Source organism: Apium graveolens, chromosome 4 (genome assembly GCF_009905375.1).
Source record: "Apium graveolens cultivar Ventura chromosome 4, ASM990537v1, whole genome shotgun sequence".
NCBI classification, from domain to species: domain Eukaryota; kingdom Viridiplantae; phylum Streptophyta; class Magnoliopsida; order Apiales; family Apiaceae; genus Apium; species Apium graveolens.
This window is the reverse complement of record NC_133650.1, coordinates 300,522,832-300,542,098: the sequence shown is the minus strand read 5'-3', so window position 1 is coordinate 300,542,098 and position 19,267 is coordinate 300,522,832.

Genomic DNA, 19,267 nt, shown 5'->3' with positions numbered 1-19,267 from the left:
ACAGAACTTAGAGTTGTCGATAAGTCAAGTCAACAATGAAGTTTCAGAGATATCGACAAGCCAACATGCCTATCGAAATGTCGAGTTCTCTGCAGCTTAATTGGAGATCTCGAAGTGAAGAAATTTCTCTAAATACGGAATTGCAGAACATTTCAATATCCAAGGTTACAAATCAACAAACAATTCACACAGCTGGATTGACAAGTCTACAAAAAGCAGCTTGAGAGATGTGCAAGATCAATGGCAAAGATTAACTGGCAGAGGAGATTAAAGTAAACACAGAATGCTAAAGATATGCTAAGCCAGAAATGGAAGATTTGCTTTTCTATAAATAGAAATGACAAGTGACAGTTTAGAAAAGCTAATTAGCATGTTTATTATCCTCTGTGTAAACCAGCAGTTAACTGAGTTATAAAGTTAACACTGGTCCTCTAGTCAGTAGTAACAATCAAGATAGAAAATCTTGTATGCTCTCTCAAGAAAGGAACTAAGTTCTAAAACAAGAACTTAGAGATTTTGTAGCAAAACACTGCTTGATTTTTAATATAAAATTAAGTGAGTTTTGATGATCTTTGTTTTACATATTTGCATTGTTATTTATGTTTAACATCTATTCTACTAAATCATTGATTACAACCAACTGCTAAAGCCAAAGTTGATCAAAAGGTAAACATTTAAGCCAAGACACATTCACCCCCCCTCTGTGTTGTATTCATACCTAACAAAACACAAATCCAGTTAACAATAAGAAATTTAATATGCAATTACTTAGTGCTGTTGATTTAATTTTTTGTTAAATTATCCATCAATCGTGTCGCGACTAAAGTTTTGATGTAAAATATTAGTTATGTCTTTTTGAACAATAGATACATAATAACGTTGAGTTTATTGTTATAATAAGATTTGAATTAATGAAAGCTACATATAATTTTACAATAAAATTGGAATAATCGTACAATTTTATTTATTATATATTTTAATAAAAAAAATAAAAAAAATTCTATAATAATTATTAAATATTGATATTTTGATCTCAGCCCGTGCTTCGCACGACTTATCTACTAGTCTCAAGTAACATGAAAATTTAAGGTACCATTATTTTCTATAATTTCATAATTTATTAAAGCGAATAAATTACTCATATATTTGGTGTGTAACGTAGAAATGAAAAAAGTAAAGAAAAGATTGATCATGCGTTACATTTTGGTGAATTGAATATAAACTGTTGGAAAATGTTGGTTATAGTCCCACATTATCAAGTCAATTTGAGTGGGCGAATGTTGCGTGCGCGCGCGCAATAAGTGGCACTTGGAATGCGTTCTCCTTCGAGAGAACTTTCCGATGCACTTTGAATCATTCAAAACGACTAAAAGATGAATGAGATATGATCATCTAAAGTCGGTCTCTCAGTAGTGGAAATTTGTGAAAGAAAAGAAAGTCCCACATTAATTTTGCAAAGGAGCATACATAGCTTTATATAACAAAACATTCATGTAGTGTTAAAATGTGTTACTTATGTATTTCTCCAACACCTACATGCGCGCAGGGTGCAAATCATGGGTTTTCGAGGGACAATCCGAGGTTTGCGAAGCCTTCGAACTTTCCCGCGTGTGCGACATGCGGACACGAATGTAGCAGAAAATTGACCCGAACAATCATATCATTTTGTTTGTTTTTCACAGTTTACTACTATGTTATTCACACACACGCACTTATATTATTTGTATTAATCGCAGATTGTGGTAACATAAACTAGCTCTATATCTCGTGTAATGCACAAATATACTCTAAATTGTGTTAATTGAAACTGTTTTCGCTGTCATTGTTGATGATATATTTATGTTGTTACCTAATGGATGAATTATTTATTTGTTTATGCATATGTGCACAAATGATTGAGGTATGTTTGCGATGGTGCATTCGCAGGAAGTAATAAATTATGTTAATATACATTTTTTGTCACTTCATAATTAACTGATATTTGTAATATGTTAATTCTTAGAAAGTAAAATAATACAAGTGCTTATGTGTGGATGATGTATATATATCAATTACTCTAAGTATAAAATAATTATTAATATTTTTTTAATTATTTAATGTGTTTATGTGTTAGCAATGTGATTGATGAGTCATGTTATATAGGCAATTGATGTCAGTACTGTAAGTTTACTCACTGAATCATATGATACTCTCAGTCCCAATAACATTCTACTTTCGGATGTTCCAACTGATTGTTAACATTTCCTAAAATAGCATATTATCTTTGTAATGACTTCAAATTTTACCCCCACTTTCTTAATTTTTCTTCAACTTAATTCATTTTTCTAATCTCTTTGTCTAACAACGATATTAACAACTTATGAGACGATGGGGGTATATAATATATGTCATAAAATAATTATTAATGAAGTATAAATCGTATATATCTGTATAAATAGTTTATTTTTATAATTCATTAAATTTAATATAATATTTCTCCATTTCATTATGTTGGATGATGAGGCTAGATTGATGATAAAAAAGAATGTACGGGTATGTATGTGTGTGTCTGTGTGTCCCTGTATTAATATATATATATATACATATTTATTGCATGTATGTATATATTTATTGTATGTATGTATATATGTATGTATGTATATATGTATGTATGTATGTATATATATTTGTATCTATGTATGTATGTAAGTACACATTAATTATACAAATATTGATAATTTATAATAAATGAATGAGGAGGTGAATTAAAATATTACATAGATATTAATGTAGGAGTATAATTGTCATATGAATTAATTTGCTCAACAAACTCCCTAATGATGTTAACAACCTATAAAACGATGGGGGTATATGATATATATCACATAATTATTAATAGTGAAGTATAAATCATACATATATGTATAAATAGTTTATTTTATTTTTTATTTTATGTAATTTAATATAATATTTGGTCATTTCATTGTGTTGGAGGACAATGTTAAATTGATGATAGATAAGAAATATGAGTATAAATCTATGTATGTATGTGTGTATGCATGTCTGCATGTATATATGTATGTATGTATACATGTATGTATGTATGGACTATGGATATATGTATGCGTGTATATATGTATATATGTATGTATGTATGTATGCATGTATTAATTTATATATATATATTGTATGTATACATGTATATATGTATGTATGTATGCATGTATTAATTTATATATATATATATATATATTGTATGTATACATGTATATATGTATTACTGTATGTATGCACATATTAATTATACAACAATTAATAATTTGTAATAAATGAATGATGAGGTGAAATAAATATTGTATAGATATTAATATAGGGGTATAATCGTCATATTAATTAAATTGCTCATCAAACCCCTATATTGTTGAATTATATATAACAGATAATAGATGAAGTGTTAGATGAGCCTAATATCCTCAATACTCTAATTAATATTCACAAAATATTAATTTTAACCATTAATACTCATTTATTATTAAACACATTTAATACTGATATTTATATCTAACTCATTAATATATAACAAAATTTAATCATTTATATTTCAAAAAAATATATTAAAAATTTTCAACCATTATTGTTGATCATTTATACCCCTGTATTAATATATTTCTTTTTATCGTATGGAACCCGCAGCCGCTACCCTTTGGGTGCGCACTGGGTAAACCCCAGTCCCCACGGGCTCACGCAACAAAGAATGCCCAGAATACCCCATTTTCCAGTCCCAACTGCCCAAAATACCCAGATGTGCGTGGACTACTCAAAATATCAACGAATGACGCATTATAGCAGTGCATATACAACCTTCAGTTTTATTGTAAAGAATACGCATGTGTGCTATGCGTATTCAGTTTTAAAAAAACAAGGAATACGCATATCGGACATGCGTATTCGCTAAAAACAAAAAACTGAATACGCATGACAGACATGCGTATTCTTTATAAATTTTTAAAAAATGAAATTCACATGTTGGACATGCGTATTCAACAGGTAATTTGGGCACTCCGTCTCGCCAAATGATATTTTGGGCACTAAGCCCCCAAATGGTGGGTATTTTGGTTTTTCACCCCTCACGCAATAGCATGCAAACCACATGAACCAAGATAAACCGCACTTAAGCGACAAACTCTGGTTCATGAGTCATAATCATAAATTCTCCTCCCGTGCGATTCGAACCTGTGATCAAGACGATAATTATCCCATATTTAACCAATTGAGCCAACACTTGTGGGCCCCTATATTAATACTTATTTTACATTTATTCTAAATTAATATCTATATATAACCGAACATTAATACTTATATAATATTTATTACTTTAATTACCTCAACTAACACATCTTTCATATGCATATATACATATTTAACTCATTATTATATATTTGATCTTTATTATTTTATTTTGTTTTGTATTAATATTATTGTCTCATTGTTCATTTATTACAATTTATTAGTTGTTACACAATTAATATGTAAATTTTGTAGTGATTATGATTACATGCACGCATACATACGTTAATACATATACATACATATTTACATAAATATGTGCATATATAATAATATTTTAGTTGTTGATTAATTTTTTGGTATAAAATAAAATTGTACTTAACTAAGTTAAATTTTGAAAACGAGAATTCATACATTATTAATTATCATTTTTTAAATAAATAGTAAAAATCTATATTATTATTTATAATTTTAAATTATAATAAAACCTCAAAAAATACTTATCTGAATTACATTTATGTTTAAATAGTAAGTTTATATTATAATAATAATAATAATAATAATAATAATAATATACAATAATTATACGTGAGAAACTTGATTATAAAATCATGTTATTTTATGAGTGACAGTCATATGTAACTAAAATAGGAAAATAAATGGGGCCCAAATTGCTCGGGATGGAGGTGATCAAAATGTCGAGCAAATACAGAAAAATAAGTGTTTTTTTTATTAAATACGTCATACCAATTAGCTAGCAGACCATAAATTATTTATTATTTTTCATCTGGCGTCATTGCAAGAAAATGATATCTGCGAAATTTCATGTAAAAACATACAAATAAAACTAATACTGAAAAAAGATACATGTACATTATAATTTCGATAAATTAGAGGCAACGGGGTCACGTGAATGCAGAGTGCTTACTACTTGAGAGGGTAACCGTACATAAGATATAATAGTGAAGATCACATACGTTTCAATACATTTGCATTTATTTTTTATCTGAATCTTCAAATTATCCAACAAAGCTATGAGTACAAGATAAAGAAAAAATGAATAACACGACGGTGGAGAATTATTGATGCTAATTGAAATAGTATGCACAACTTAGTGCCTTCGAATCTTTTTGAATAATTCTAAGTTGTGACCTAGAGGATACACAAAGCACTTTTGCTCTAACTTCTTCTCAGATGCTCCTACTAAATCAAGACCAATTCTTGTACTTAGTTTTTGAGCTGTTCTTCAATGTTCTTGCTCCTACTAAGCAATGGAATGGTCTTAGTGACTCCTACTAAAAGGTAGTGTTGGGAAATGAATAACACACAGAAAGGGGGGGGGTGAATATGTTTTACTGTTTTTTAGCTTTTCTTGAATCTTTTATGGTTGAACAAGATTCTGGAAGAGTTTTCAAGAATGTTTGGGAACAAGACTGAATACGAGTACAACTTATCACCCCCAAACGGATGGCCAAAGTGAAAGAACGATCCAGACAATCGAGGATATGTTACGTTTTTGTGCGATTGATTTCAAAGGAAGTTGGGACGAACATTTACCTCTGGTAGAGTTTGCTTACAACAACAGTTATCACGCCAGTATTGGGATACCACCTTATGAAGCCCTTTATGGACGCAAATGTAGATCTCCAGTATATTGGGACGAAGTAGGAGAACGCAAAATACTCGGACCTGAATTGGTGCAACAGACAAAGGAAGTTGTTGAAATTATCCAGAAAAGATTAATAGCCGCTCAAGATCATCAGAGGAAATATGCAGACCAGTCAAGGAAAAACATGGAATTTGAAGAAGGAAGCTTGGTATTACTGAAAGTATCACCATGGAAAGGACTAACGAGGTTTGGGAAGAAAGGGAAGCTAAACCCAAGATATGTCGGACCTTTTGAAATCCTAAAGCGTATTGGCAAGGTAGCTTACGAGTTGGCGTTACCTCCGCACATGGACCACATTCACAATGTTTTTCACATATCAATGCTTAAGAAATATAATCCAGACTCCAGGCATGTAATAGAATATGAGCCAATAGAACTTCAAGCAGATTTATCATATGTAGAGAGTCCGATAGAGATTCTAGAGGAAAGAAAGAAAGTATTGAGAAATAAAGTGATAAAGTTAGTAAGAGTATTGTGGAGAAACCCAAAGGTTGAAGAGTCAACCTGGGAGTTAGAAAGTGATATGAGAGAAAAGTACCCTCATTTGTTTTCTCAGAGATTCTGAGGACAGAATCCTTTTAATGGGGGAAAGATGTAATATCCGGGATATATCGTGTAATTATTTTGCTATTATATAATTGTTATGTGTGTTGAGTATCTATTCTGTGAGCTAATTGTTAAGTGTTATCTGTACTTGAATATTCAAAAATAATATTAATTGAGTATTTTAATTTTTATATGTCCAAAATAAAATATAGATAATTGTCATATCTTCCTAATTATTTTTATGTTGGTTTATGGATTTATAAGAATCATATGAAATTTCTGAAATCTTTTTCCGGGTAATTAAAATCTATTTTATAAAAACGGGAACCAACCGACGTCAACCGTTGTTACGTTTTTGGAACCCGAAACTCTTTCGAGAACTCCTTCCTAACCTAATTGTAATATTCCGAGCATATTCCATGTTTCGACTTTTTTGATCCGGCTTACGGTTTGTCCTGCGCGGGTCCCGGCGCAACATTTTCGATACAATATTCGTTTCAGTAAATCAATAAAACCCGTATTTTCGATAAACGGGAGCTTTTTATTAAATTATCCCAATTATCACTTTGTAATACGTGTAACCAGGCGCTGAGACCAAGACCGCAGTACAAATTGTACTGATTTGGATAATTATCCCGAAAATCGATACCGTTTGGATCAGTTTTTACAAATAAACGTACCATTTTATATCCGGAATGATCCAACGGGATACAAATTTTCCGTATTTATAAATAGCCTTTCACCGTATTTTATTTCGTATCAAAATCATTTGCAGATAGTTAATTATATAATTTTCAGAGAAAAGCCCTAATTTCCTAAAACTGTTCTAAGAATCAAACAGCAAAACGAAGGCGTTACCGATCTCTGTTTTCAAAGCTTGAGTAACCAAAACGAAGGATTTGAAGTGTTCTATCAGATTCTGAGCTTTGTTTCACTGCAGAAATCAAGGTTATTTTTCTAAAAATTTATTTATTTTCGAATTTATTTTATTAAAAATATGAATTTTTGTTCGGATGATTGTTTGTATGATTTGATGATTGCATGTTGTAGAGCTTGTTTTCCTGATGATTTTCATATGTCATACGTCTGATTTGGAGTTCAATAACATGTTCAAATTTGAGTTTGATTTTCGAATTTTAAAATTAGGGTTTATAACCCGTATGAATGTTCTTAATTGAAATTTGGGGGTTTCTTATTCTGTGATAGATTGATGTTGTGTTATAGTGGGTTGTGTTCTCTGTGAAATTTACAATCTAGTCATATAAGTTTCATGAACCAACGAGGTCTGTTGAGAAGGGAGTTGTATTTTGAAGTTTTCCGATGTTCGCCGGAAACTGGAAAATTTCACGGCCAAATTCCGGCCAACTCAGGGATTGTTAGGTTGTTTGATTGCATGGTTGTGTTCCTGGTAACCTGTAGATGTGATCTGGAGCTTGTGGCAAGGTGAGGAGGCCGGAATCGTGTTCTCCGGCCACCCCTGTGTTTTCCAGCGACGGGATGTAAAAATTGCAGTTTGGTCCCTGGACTTTTGGGGACGATACAGTTAGGTCCCTGAAGTTTCCAGACTTTGCAAATTTAGGATTCCTGTTTATAAAATGTTTAAAAATCATATTTCCTATTTATTTTTATTATAAAAATTCGTTTTTAATTTCTGAAAATTCTAAAAATTATTATTTTAATTCTGAAAATTATTTTTAATTCACAAATAAATCTGAATTAATTAGATAATTAATTTCAGTTAATTTTTAATTGATTAATTAGTCAATTAATTCAAAAATTAATTGATTAATTGATTTAATTAATTATTAATTGATTTTTAATTAATTATTTAATAAGATTTAATTATTTAAAAATGATTTAAAAATTTTGAAAAATAGTTTCGAGCTTTTAAATATTATTCTAAATTATTTTCAAGGCTCGATAATTATTCTAAAATTGTTTCGGAGCCAGAATTGGCCAACCGAACCCTGTTTATTATTCCGAAATTGATCCAACGACCCGTTTTAATTCCGAAAAATGTTTTAAAAATTATTTTAAATACCCGAAAGCACATTTATGACCCGAGACTTCTTTATAAATGATATGTCATTGATTACGTGATGTATTATGTGTTATACGTGACCTGTTGTTTGACTATCGGTCTATATATTCGGTGTTTACTTCGTTATTGCATAAATTTCAATCCGTTAATCGGATTTGGGTAAAACGAAGGGTAGATAGAAGTATGTGTTGAATAGAATCTTGTGAGTTGATGATTGATAGATGCTTATGATATGTGAGCAGAAGAGGCAAGACGTAGGAAAGGAAAACAGATAGTTGAAGAGTAAGACGGTTGTGATTGGAAGCGAGTGCAGAGTAGTAAGCTAATACCAGGCAAGTGTTCTGAACTTTCTCGAGATATTGTAATTCTTGATAGTCTTGTTGACAGTGCAAGTGCTTTGAAGCACGAAAACCTAAATCCTGATTTCAGTTATTGTTCTTGAGCCATGAACCATATTCTTTCTAAGCCATTGATTATTGTATACCCAAACACGAACCACAAATCTACGATACTACTCCACAAATACATACAAACTAAATACCAGACACTGAACTGGATTACTATATACTCAATCCATGATATCTTATGCTTTGAAAGACCAAATCCTTGAAACCCTGAAACGTTGTTTCCTTTGTTATCCAATTCTTTCATTACCCAGCATTCAAGCTTTGAAAGTACCTGATTGATCCTTACAAGGATTGAAACCCTTTCATTGTTAAACATTTATTGTTGTAAATGATTTCGGTTATTGTTTATTATTGCATATTTTGTTATTATGTTAGAATTGGATTGTTTTTTTTATAAAATTGTGGACCAGATTCGTGGTCAGACCATATAATGGTCAAGTTAGGCCAATGTGTGCCTTGGATCCAGTAGTTAGAGCAATGCTGTGTGCCTTGCTCGGGGTTAGTGCGTGACTGATCAGCAGCCTAACCTTGGTTTTTAAATTAAAAGTATAATATCCAATTCTAAATCATAATCCATTGTTCACTTGATATCATAAACATATTCACCTGATGATCATTATTCTCAGTTTTGTCATTGTGACTTGCTGAGCTAGTTAGCTCATTCGTGCGATGTTGTTTATATTCTTTCCAGTTAAAAAGGAACCAGTTGGTAAAGAGGATCCCCAGTCCAGCGCGAGAGCTAGGGGTTCAGGTTGAGAAAGCTGAGCTAGTAGGCTTCTTTTGGGATAAGTTAAATTTGTAAAAGTTTGTAATAATGTTTAATACTCAGTTTGAATTTGAAATAGTTGGGATTTGAACGGTTTGTAATATATTAGTGTGTTTGGCTTGTGTGCATACTTTAACCTGTTGTGGTCCGTGGTGGTTGGTAAGTAGGGTCACTACATATATTATTATTATCTTTATTATTGTTATAAGCAGGTTATAATTAAGGTGTTTGTGTGGACCCCAAACTTCTGACCCGGGTTTGGAGGGCGCCACAGGTTTGGTATCAGAGCTACAGGTTATAAGTCACTGACACAAGCCTACGTTGACGGGAATGGGTAGAGGGATAGGATTAGAAGTAAGGTATAGGATGATAGAATGTCGAGAGGTTGAGTGTTATGGTATAACCGGTATTAGTATAGTTTGCGTCGTGGTACGAGATTCTTATATTACGATATGATTTCAGATAGTAGAGATGGCCTACTCTTTTATTCCCGTATCAGCTGATCACTCAGAGCCTTCAGTTGGAGCACCAACATCGGATCCACGTCCTGTGATTCCACCAACATTGGCTATTCTACCTCCACCGGTGTTGCAGCCCGTACCATTGCAGGCTATTCCACCTCCAGGCATGAGGCCACCTGTCAGAGGACCCCCACCAGCTGATTCAGATTCCACTGGGCATTCAGTAGCGAGTGCCCCATTCCAGTCTAAATTGCCCCCAGTTCCTTATTACCGGTATGAGGCTCTTCTATTGGAGCGTGATTCCTTGTTGGCTCAGATTAGAGAGTTACAGCATATCATTAGGACTACAGATGTTGATCGTGGTGTGAGGGAGCTTCGAGAGGAGATTCATGTGACACGGAAGGTTCTTGAGGCTAGGCTACATGGAGCTACACTACCTGGCAGAGGCCCTGATGCACTGCTGGGCTGGGCTACTGAGGTGATGGAGGACCTTGAGGCTGGCAGGACCAGAGTTTCCTTGGAGCTGAGTTAGAGATTTTGAGATGGAGATGCTGAGCAGTGTTGTTATGGTTATGTAGTATGGACAGTAGTGTGTAGTGTGTATCAGAAGACTTTTGAGTTGTATTTATAGACTAGCGATGCTGACTAGTGAGTAGGTTGTTGTACCCTTTTTGCTTTTACTTTCGAAGCTTCTTTACGCTTGTATTACCTAAAACTTTTGATCTATATATCAGTACCTTTTCCTTTCCAGCACTGTCATTTATTTTATTGCACCTGTTTTACCTTACCTTATTTATTGCACCAGTTATACCCTGTGATACCATGTACCCTATTTTCCATAACTGTTTATATGCTGTAAAGAAGCATGCAATTTACTTAGTTACAACTGTTTAAAAAAAAAGAGATATTCCTGTTTTACAAAACTTTTCTTTTATGCAAATATTTGATTCAAAAGCTAAATTAATTGATTGATTCTTTACAGAAAATGCCTCCCAAAAGAAATACCCGCACCAACACCCAGAATGAAGAAACCAACAACAACAACAATCAAGATGATACAAACCCGAATGTGAACCCATGACCCATGGACCCAGCAATAGCCCAGATGCTTCAAATCTTGGCCCAACAAACAGTTCACCTGGCACAACAACAACAAAGACAGACCAATCCCCAGGTAACCTTCAAAACTTTTCAGGCAGTAAACCCACCAGAAGTCAAGGGTTCCTTAGAGCCAATTGAAGCAAATGTTTGGTTAAAGGAAATAGAGAAGACATTTACCTTAGTGAAAGTAAAGGAAGAACAGAAGGTTGAGTTTGCAAGTTACTATTTGAAAAATGAGGCCACCTATTGGTGGGAAATGGTGAAGACATTGGAAGGCACAGATGTTATTAGTTGGGAAAGGTTCAAGGAATTGTTTTTAGAAAAGTATTTTCCTCAGTTTGTTCAGGATCAAATGGAGCTGAAGTTTTTAGAGTTAAAGCAAGGGAATATATCGGTAACAGATTATGAGGGGAAGTTTGAGGAATTGTCAAGGTATGTGCCGTCGTATGTTGATACTGATAGAAAGAAAGCTAAGAGATTCCAGCAAGGCTTGAAGCCATGGATCAGAGGGAAGGTAGCTATTTTTGAATTGGATACCTATGCCGGGGTTGTACAGAAGGCTATGATCGCAGAGACAGAGAGTGAGATGTTCCAGAAAGATAAGGAAAGCAAGAAAAGGAAAATTGAAGGAAGTGAGGGTCAGTCACAAGCAGGGAAGTTTCCAAATTTTAAGAAGGGCAAGTTCCAGCCAGGGAGAAATTTTAATTTCAGAAGACAAAATGCAGGAGACGGAGGCCAGGGCAACCGTCCAGCTAATGTGAATCAGCCGAATCAGTTGAGATTAACTTTTCCAGATTGTCAAGTTTGTGGAAAGAAGCATGGAGGAGTTTGTAACAAGTTGAATGTTGTATGTTTTAAATGCAACCAGAAAGGGCACTATTCAAGGGAGTGCCGAAATCAGCCAGCAAGAGAGCCAGCAAATAAGGATCAGCATATCCGGAATCGAGCAGTGAAGGTTCCAGTCATTGGATTTACATGCTTTAAATGTGGGAAGCCAGGACATATGGCCAGGGATTGCAAGACACCAGCCCCAGTTAGTAATGCATTGAGAATTATGGGATCTACCCCAACAGTAAATGAGACTCCGAGGGCTAGAGTTTTTGACATGTCGGTGAAGGATGCGATCCAGGATACGGATGTCATGGCAGGTATGCTTAATGTGAATTCTTTATGTGCCAAAGTGTTAATAGACTCGGGAGTAACTCGATCGTTTGTTTCACAAGATTTTGTTAGTAAGTTAAATTGTCCAGTTGGGTATTTAAATGAAATAATGACTGTGAAATTAGCAAATCAAGAACGTGTAACTGTTAACCAAGTTTGTGGGAATTGTGAGATTGAGATTTCTGATAGTAAGTTTTGTGTAGATTTGATACCATTTAAGTTAGGAGAATTTGATGTGATATTAGGGATGGATTGGTTATCTAAGCATGATGCTCAGATAGATTGTCGAAATAAGAAAGTAATGGTGAAAATGCCAGACGAAAGAATAGTAACGTTCAAGGGACAGAAGCAGGTAAAGAAGTTCTTAATGATGATTCAAACCAAGAAGTTACTACGACAAGGATGTGAGCATTTCATAGCATATGTGATCGACAGAAGTCAGTAGCCAGCAAAACTTGAAGATATTCTAGTTGTAAATGAATTTCCAGACGTATTTCCCGATGAGTTACCAGGACTTCCTCCAGATAGAGAAATTGAATTTGCAATTGACTTAGCACCTGAAACAGAACCAGTATCCAAGGCCCCGTATAGAATGGCGCCTATTGAGATGAAAGAGTTAGCAAAGCAATTGCAAGAGCTATTAGAGAAAGGAGTAATTAGACCCAGCGTATCCCTGTGGGGTGCACCGGTATTATTTGTCAAGAAGAAGGATGGAAGCATGAGACTGTGCATCGACTATAGGGAGCTCAACAAGTTGACGATCAAGAATAAGTATCCGTTACCCAGAATTGATGATTTGTTTGACCAATTGAAGGGAGCCAAGTATTTCTCCAAAATTGATTTAAGATCGGGATATCATCAACTAAAGATCAAACCAGAAGATATACCAAAGACAGCTTTCAGAACAAGGTACGGGCATTACGAGTTTTTAGTGATGTCTTTTGGATTGACCAACGGCCCAGCAGCGTTTATGGACCTGATGAACAGAATTTTCAAAGAGTATTTGGATAAGTTTGTTATTGTGTTTATAGACGATATTTTAATCTATTCCAAGACGGAAGAGGATCATGCGAAACATGTGAGAACGGCTTTGGAGATTTTAAGGAAAAAGAAGTTATATGCTAAATTCTCGAAGTGTGAGTTTTGGCTACAAGAAGTTCAGTTCTTAGGACACATAGTCAGTAACGAAGGGATCAAAGTGGACCCGACAAAGATCGAAGCAATTACGAATTAGGAGAGACCGAGAACACCCACTGAGGTAAGAAGTTTCTTGGGATTGGCAGGATATTATCGATGATTCGTTCAGAATTTCTCAAGGATTGCCACACCATTAACAAAGCTTACACGAAAGAATGAAAAGTTTATATGGAACGACAAGTGCGAAGAAAGTTTTTAGGAGTTGAAGCGGAGATTAATCACGACACCTGTTTTGTCACTTCCAGACAATCAAGGGAATTTCGTAATTTATAGCGATGCTTCTCATAAAGGATTAGGATGTGTTCTTATGCAGCACGATAAGGTGATTGCTTATGCGTCAAGGCAATTGAAAACCACACGAACAAAAGTATCCTACTCATGACTTGGAGCTAGCAACTATAGTTTTTGCTTTGAAGATTTGGAGATATTATTTGTATGGAGAAAAGTGTGAGATTTTCACGGATCACAAAAGTTTGAAATATATATTTACCCAGAAGGAACTTAATATGAGGCAAAGGAGATGGTTAGAATTGATCAAGGATTATGATTGCTCGATTAATTATCATCCCGGTAAGGTGAACGTTGTAGCAGATGCGTTAAGTCGGAAAGAAAAGTTAAATGAGTTATCAGTACCTGAAGATATATATAAGGAATTTCAGAAATTGGAATTGGAAATTAAAGTTTGCAAACCTGAGGAAGCGAAAATGTACAGTATGACTTTCCAGCCGGAATTGTTGGAGAAGATAAAGAAATGTCAGGAAAATGTAATGGATCAAGATATAAATCGTTTAGTAGGTGAAGAATTATGCACGCAGAAGGATGATCAAGGCATTTTGAGATTTTCATCTACAATTTGGATTCCACCGATGACGGAGTTAAAGAATGAAATTTTACAAGAAGCACATAGTTCAAGATATTCCATCCATCCAGGGAGTACCAAAATGTACAGAGATTTAAAGAAGAATTATTGGTGGCCAAATATGAAGAGGGAAATTGCGGAATGGGTTAGCAAATGCTATACCTGTCAGAAAGTTAAAGCAGAGCATCAGAGACCAAGCGGATTGCTACAGCCATTGGAAATTCCAGATTGGAAATGGGAACATATTACCATGGATTTCATAGTTGGATTACCAAGGACAAGGGCTAATCATGATGCCATTTGGGTTATAGTGGATAGACTTACCAAGTCAGCTCATTTTCTGCCTATAAATGAAAGATTTTCGCTCGACAAGTTGGTCTATATGTACCTAAAAGAAATTGTAGTTCGTCATGGAGTTCCAGTGTCTATCGTATCTGATCGAGATCCAAGGTTTAATTCAAGATTCTGGAAGAGTTTTCAAGAATGTTTGGGAACAAGACTGAATATGAGTACAACTTATCACCCCCAAACGGATGGCCAAAGTGAAAGAACGATCCAGACAATCGAGGATATGTTACGTTTTTGTGCGATTGATTTCAAAGGAAGTTGGGACGAACATTTACCTTTGGTAGAGTTTGCTTACAACAACAGTTATCACACCAGTATTGGGATGCCACCTTATGAAGCCCTTTATGGATGCAAATGTAGATCTCCAGTATATTGGGACAAAGTAGGAGAACGCAAAATACTCGGACCTGAATTGGTGCAACAGACAAAGGAAGTTGTTAAAATTATCCAGAAAAGATTAACAGCCGCTCAAGATCGTCAGAGAAAATATGCAGACCAGTCAAGGAAAAACATGGAATTTGAAGAAGGAAGCTTGGTATTACTGAAAGTATCACCATGGAAAGGACTAACGAGGTTTGGGAAGAAAGGGAAGCTAAACCCAAGATATGTCGGACCTTTTGAAATCCTAAAGCGTATTGGCAAGGTAGCTTACGAGTTGGCGTTACCTCCGCACATGGACCACATTCACAATGTTTTTCACATATCAATGCTTAAGAAATATAATCCAGACTCCAGGCATGTAATAGAATATGAGCCAATAGAACTTCAAGCAGATTTATCATATGTAGAGAGTCCGATAGAGATTCTAGAGGAAAGAGAGAAAGTATTGAGAAATAAAGTGATAAAGTTAGTAAGAGTATTGTGGAGAAACCCAAAGGTTGAAGAGTCAACCTGGGAGTTAGAAAGTGATATGAGAGAAAAGTACCCTCATTTGTTTTCTCAGAGATTCTGAGGACAGAATCCTTTTAAGGGGGAAAGATGTAATATCCGGAATATATCGTGTAATTATTTTGCTATTATATAATTGTTATGTGTGTTGAGTATCTATTCTGTGAGCTAATTGTTAAGTGTTATCTGTACTTGAATATTCAAAAATAATATTAATTGAGTATTTTAATTTTTATATGTCCAAAATAAAATATAGATAATTGTCATATCTTCCTAATTATTTTTATGTTGGTTTATGGATTTATAAGAATCATATGAAATTTCTGAAATCTTTTTCCGGGTAATTAAAATCTATTTTATAAAAACGGGAACCAACCGACGTCAACCGTTGTTACGTTTTTGGAACCCGAAACTCTTTCGAGAACTCCTTCCTAACCTAATTGTAATATTCCGAGCATATTCCATGTTTCGACTTTTTCGATCCGGCTTACGGTTTGTCCTGCGCGGGTCCCGGCGCAACATTTTCGATACAATATTCGTTTCAGTAAATCAATAAAACCCGTATTTTCGATAAACGGGAACTTTTTATTAAACTATCCCAATTATCACTTTGTAATACGTGTAACCAGGCACTGAGACCAAGACCGCAGTACAAATTGTACTGATTTGGATAATTATCCCGAAAATCGATACCGTTTGGATCAGTTTTTACAAATAAACGTACCATTTTATATCCGGAATGATCCAACGGGATACAAATTTTCCGTATTTATAAATAGCCTTTCACCGTATTTTATTTCGTATCAAAATCATTTACAGATAGTTAATTATATAATTTTCAGAGAAAAGCCCTAATTTCCTAAAACTGTTCTAAGAATCAAACAGCAAAACGAAGGCGTTACCGATCTCTGTTTTCAAAGCTTGAGTAACCAAAACGAAGGATTTGAAGTGTTCTATCAGATTCTGAGCTTTGTTTCACTGCAGAAATCAAGGTTATTTTTCTAAAAATTTATTTATTTTCGAATTTATTTTATTAAAAATATGAATTTTTGTTCGGATGATTGTTTGTATGATTTGATGATTGCATGTTGTAGAGCTTGTTTTCCTGATGATTTTCATATGTCATACGTCTGATTTGGAGTTCAATAACATGTTCAAATTTGAGTTTGATTTTCGAATTTTAAAATTAGGGTTTATAACCCGTATGAATGTTCTTAATTGAAATTTGGGGGTTTCTTATTCTGTGATAGATTGATGTTGTGTTATAGTGGGTTGTGTTCTCTGTGAAATTTGCAATCTAGTCGTATAAGTTTCATGAACCAACGAGGTCTGTAGAGAAGGGAGTTGTATTTTGAAGTTTTCCGATGTTCGCCGGAAACTGGAAAATTTTACGGCCAAATTCCGGCCAACTCAGGGATTGTTAGGTTGTTTTGATTGCATGGTTGTGTTCCTGGTAACCTGTAGATGTGATCTGGAGCTTGTGGCAAGGTGAGGAGGCCGGAATCGTGTTCTCCGGCCACCCCTGTGTTTTCCGGCGACGGGATGTAAAAATTGCAGTTTGGTCCCTGGACTTTTGGGGACGATACAGTTAGGTCCCTGAAGTTTCCAGACTTTGCAAATTTAGGATTCCTGTTTATAAAATGTTTAAAAATCATATTTCCTATTTATTTTTATTATAAAAATTCGTTTTTAATTTCTGAAAATTCTAAAAATTATTATTTTAATTCCAAAAATTATTTTTAATTCACAAATAAATCTGAATTAATTAGTTAATTAATTTCAGTTAATTTTTAATTGATTAATTAGTCAATTAATTTGAAAATTAATTGATTAATTGATTTAATTAATTATTAATTGATTTTTAATTAATTATTTAATTAGATTTAATTATTTAAAAATGATTTAAAAATTTTGAAAAATAGTTTCGAGCTTTAAAATATTATTCTAAATTATTTTCAAGGCTCGATAATTATTCTAAAATTGTTTCGGAGCCAGAATTGGCCAACCGAACCCTGTTTATTATTCCGAAATTGATCCAACGACCCGTTTTAATTCCGAAAAATGTTTTAAAAATTATTTTAAATACCCGAAAGCACATTTATGACCCGAGACTTCTTTATAAATGATATGTCATTGATTACGTGATGTATTATGTGTTATACGTGACCTGTTGTTTGACTATCGGTCTATATATTCGGTGTTTACTTCGTTATTGCATAAATTTCAATCCGTTAATCGGATTTGGGTAAAACGAAGGGTAGATAGAAGTATGTGTTGAATAGAATCTTGTGAGTTGATGATTGATAGATGCTTATGATATGTGAGCAGAAGAGGCAAAACGTAGGAAAGGAAAACAGATAGTTGAAGAGTAAGACATTTGTGATTGGAAGCGAGTGCAGAGTAGTAAGCTAATACCAGGCAAGTGTTCTGAACTTTCTCGAGATATTGTAATTCTTGATAGTCTTGTTGACATTGCAAGTGCTTTGAAGCACGGAAACCTAAATCCTGATTTCAGTTATTGTTCTTGAGCCTTGAACCATATTCTTTCTAAGCCATTGATTATTGTATACCCAAACACGAACCACAAATCTACGATACTACTCCACAAATACATACAAACTAAATACCAGACACTGAACTGGATTACTATATACTCAATCCATGATATCTTATGCTTTGAAAGACCAAATCCTTGAAACCCTGAAACGTTGTTTCCTTTGTTATCCAATTCTTTCATTACCCAGCATTCAAGCTTTGAAAGTACCTGATTGATCCTTACAAGGATTGAAACCCTTTCATTGTTAAACATTTATTGTTGTTAATGATTTCGGTTATTGTTTATTATTGCATATTCTGTTATTATGTTAGAATTGGATTGTTTTTTTTATAAAATTGTGGACCAGATTCGTGGTCAGACCATATAATGGTCAAGTTAGGCCAATGTGTGCCTTGGATCCAGTAGTTAGAGCAATGCTGTGTGCCTTGCTCGGGGTTAGTGCGTGACTGGTTTTTAAATTAAAAGTATAATATCCAATTCTAAATCATAATCCATTGTTCACTTGATATCATAAACATATTCACTTGATGATCATTATTCTCAGTTTTGTCATTGTGACTTGCTGAGCTAGTTAGCTCATTCGTGCGATGTTGTTTATATTCTTTCCAGTTAAAAAGGAACCAGTTGGTAAAGAGGATCCCCAGTCCAGCGCGAGAGCTAGGGGTTCAGGTTGAGAAAGCTGAGCTAGTAGGCTTCTTTTGGGATAAGTTAAATTTGTAAAAGTTTGTAATAATGTTTAATACTCAGTTTGAATTTGAAATAGTTGGGATTTGAACGGTTTGTAATATATTAGTGTGTTTGGCTTGTGTGCATACTTTAACCTGTTGCGGTCCGTGGTGGTTGGTAAGTAGGGTCACTGCATATATTATTATTATCTTTATTATTGTTATAAGCAGGTTATAATTAAGGTGTTGTGTGGACCCCAAACTTCTGACCCGGGTTTGGAGGGCGCCACAATCATTCATACCTCTTACTGAATAAAAATATATATACCCCTATC